Genomic DNA, 4,014 nt, shown 5'->3' with positions numbered 1-4,014 from the left:
GTCTGATATATGGTGAAAGGTAATTCATTACTTCAGCAAATGTTCCTTGATCATAATTTATATTTTATCCAAATTAATCAATGCTGTTGATAGGCAGGACACAGCTTGTATCCTGAGATTATTAAGTTTTCACTTAAGAGCTTGTCACTCAACTTTATTACACAGAGGAAGACATCCATTGTGCTCTGGGATCAATGGAAATAGCATCAGGTGCCTGTAATCTCAGTGCTAGGGAGGCTGAGGAAGAAGCATTGTGAGTTTGAAGCCAACCTGGGTCACATTGTCTTAACAAAACAAAACAGGACTGGAAAGATGGCTCAGTGGTGAAGAGTTTGCACCAATTGCGTGTAGTATGATAGTTTAATTTGAACAATCACATGTTCAGCTTACAACACCCTGTAACTCCAGCTCTTGGGGCAGCTGGTGCCTCTGGACTCTGAGTATACACACATATGCATATACTCAAACATAGACATATAAGCACATGTGCTTGTATGTGCATGTGTATGTACATACACCAACACAGATAATGAAAAATAAAAATAAACATAAAAACACAGTGAAAGAATGTTCCAGCAAATAGATGGCTATGGGGATCATGGAGAAAGAAATTGAGTTTAAGTTCAGTGCTGTATTTAATATGGTCTCTTTACAGGATATGTTGAAATGCTGGGCGACATTAGGAGACAATAGGATGCCTCTGTGCCGATGACTGTGCTGGAAGCCCATCTGGACTGTGAACAGTCTGTTTCAGGGTGGCTTCCTCTTATTTTGTTTCAGAACTGAAGCCTAGCACCCAGCAGATGCTAGGTGGTTACTGAATGAGAAAATATGTTTGCAAGAAATTCAACTCCTGTTGTAAAATTGCCCAGACTTTTGTTCTGCAAAGGCTTTTTGTCAAATTTATTTAGAAATTAAAAGCCCTTAGGGCCCTCAGACGTGAGAGACAGAGTATAATCCAGAGATGCAGAGTCCTCTATGGCAGCCCTGGAGACTTTCTTCCAAAGGTTTCCTTGCACCTACCCATTGCTCAGCACATGTCCTGATGCTTTTGCCTAGGCCTCTGAGCTGGGGGCTTCCCTCCTCAGATCCCCAGCTTTCCTCTCTAAGCCAGCCCAGAACCCTTGCTGGATAGTTCCCTGTGTCCTTCAATGGGTTTCCTCCCTTAAGGGACCCCTGTAGGGAGGGTAATAATCAGAAGAGTTCCTGCATGGTCAGCTCAGTGAGATGACGCAGGAAGGCCTGCAGAGTGTCACACTGGAAGGAACTTTAAGGACACAGGTTTCAACCCTGCCATTTGAAAGGAAGGCAAATGAAACCCTGGAGGAAAGGGCTATTTTAAGATAGTGCAGTGATTTAGAATCCAGGCCTCCTGTTTCCCAGCTAATGTCTTCTTCATATTCCATAGGCATTCTTCCAAGATTAATATCAAGGCATGTTGTTAAGCCATTTTGCTAAGTATCTTAGCTGGGCTGTTCCATCACCAGCTCATTTATAGCCATAACATCTTTAAAATCCCAGCAAAAGGAATCTCAGTTCCCAGAATGCACTGCAGACTTCACGGTAAACCCGTCTGTCTTATTCCTTTAGGACTTATCATTAATTCTCTCATCATCTCCAGTTTTATTGTTCTCTTCCTCCTCAGGCACAAAGGAACTCAAGCATTGAATTGCTTCATCATCCTGGATACTAAAAGTTTGATTTCAGAAGTTCTTAAGGCGAGTCCATATCCAACTTCTGGCAGCATCTGCTGCAGGCATGCTTGGGGGCCATTCAATCCCTCCTCGATCCTTTCCCAGCTCCATCCACAGCATCATTTAATTAAGCCTTACTGAGCAGAATTCAGGCTACATGCTTTATGTGTTATGATGTCATTTACTTCTGACAGTAATTTACTACACTCAATAATATCGTACCCATTTTCTGAGTGAAAAAAAAAAAAACTGAGGCTGAACAAAGGTGAAACCCCTGGTCAACCATGGAGCAAAGAAATGATGGAGTCCAGATGTGAGCAGAGGTTGTGTCCTGATTCCAGGACCTCAGGCCACCTTGTCACTTAGATTGGATGGGAGTTCTACTTGACCATAAAATTTGGTGAAACGATCATCTTGCCCCATCCCCTCCCACTCCAGGCAATATTGTGTGGTGACACGCTGTCTGCTAGCATTATGCCTTTAGTGACATCTTAGGACAGCTCCTGCATCCTATGCATAACTCAGGCACCAGCAGTTAAAATGTTTCTTTTCCAATAAAGATTATGTGGACTGTCAAGCAAATTGTTTCTTCCTCCCAAATTCAAGACACAAAGGTAAGTTGACTCTGGGCTAAGGCAGGGCCTTCCTTCTCTCCATATGTCTGACCAGGAAGATTAGCATCATTGAGCAGAATTCTGGCTGTGGCTCTGTAGTCATGAAGGAGCAGACAGCTGTGGGGTCAGAGGAGCAGGAGAGGGGTGGCTTGCATGCAAGGAGGTAGGAGCACCGTGCCTGGAGATGAAGCCTGGAACAGTGACATGTGACCCCCATATGAGTCAGCTCCTGCTCAGGTAATGAGAATCCAATGAGACGTAAACTCATTGCAGAAAACACGCGGGACAAATTCATCATTGATGTGGCTATTTTGGGAGATGAAAGAGAGCTTGAAAAGAAGAGGGACATGTTAAAAGTATTCCAGCTGAGTGGGCCTGATAGGAAACGAACATTTCCCTTCATGACTCAACAGTGAGAATCAAAAGCATCCCTATCTTTTAAGTCTCAAACCCAGCAGGGTCAGGTGCTGGGTGTAGATGTTGCCAGCCCTTTGCTCCCTGGATATAAAGATTGTGATCTGGGTCTGCAGCAATTTGCAGCTTTATTTCACTGTTACTAAGAAGAAGCAGATTCCATGTGCAGCCTCTGGAGCTGAGAGTGGTGATTCCCCTGAGGCTCCCCCTGAACATACCAGTACGTGCTCTGTGAAGACAGGCATGGCTGTTAGATACTGCTGTTCTCCAACAGTGAGTGCACATGTCCATTCCCTGTCACTTGCAGAGGACTCTGAATAGAGTAGTAACCAGCTGAGAAGGAGATGGGGCACAGGAGAGGGTCTACTGCCTTTGATGAGATGTGTCAGGTATGGATGTTCCTGGATGCTCTATTCACTTGTAGTTCCTCATTGGAACCCCCAGCTGGTCTATCTGCAAAGCATCTATCCACCCCTACCCACCAAGTAGAAAAGATGCCCCTACTCCTGATTCCTCCTGTTGTGGTTTCTGCCTTTACCTCTATATGCCCCTTCTTCTGACTTCTGATATTAACTGTTTATCAGGTCAACTCCTCCTTCCTGGGGGCTTAGGTCACTGCTGTCTGGTCTATGTCCACACCCCTTCATTTTTGTTGAGGCTTTGCTTGTGCAAATACTTGTCCACTGGTTGCACTTTCTTAGTTACTTAATTAAGAGTAAACTTTCCTAGTAAAGAGATGCTTGGTGGTTAATAGCTCTTGCAGAGGGCCTGAATTCAGTTCTCAGCACCCACACTGGTCAGCTGGCACTGCTGTAACTTGAGTTTCAGAGGATCTAATGTCTTCGTCTGGCCTCCATTAGCACCTGCACAGAGATATGCATGTACCCACATATATATTAAAAGAGGAATAGACATCTAACAAACCATCTATCTTGTCATCCTCTCATCAGGAATAGTCTGAAGGTTCCCAGACTCCTTTAGGAAACTTACATGTTCACTCTGAAAAACATCTTAACACCACCAAAGTGTCTCTAGTTATGTCCTCTCTGGGCCTAGAAAAATAAGAATGACTTATTGCTGGTTCAAAACAATACAAAAAATTGACCCTTGGAGTGCATTAATGGATAGGAAGTCTAATGAAAAGTTCAAAGCCATTTCTTTCTGCTCTTTGTGAACATTTATTGAGTCTATCTATTGAACCTCAATTGATTTTGTAACGTATGCAGTGATGAGCAAATTAGACATGTGTGTGACCTTTGTAATACTTACTGTCTGTGAGGGAAGCTGTCAAG

This window comes from Mus caroli, chromosome 12 (assembly GCF_900094665.2).
Source record: "Mus caroli chromosome 12, CAROLI_EIJ_v1.1, whole genome shotgun sequence".
In the NCBI taxonomy this organism is placed as follows: domain Eukaryota; kingdom Metazoa; phylum Chordata; class Mammalia; order Rodentia; family Muridae; genus Mus; species Mus caroli.
This window is presented reverse-complemented; position numbering follows the sequence as displayed.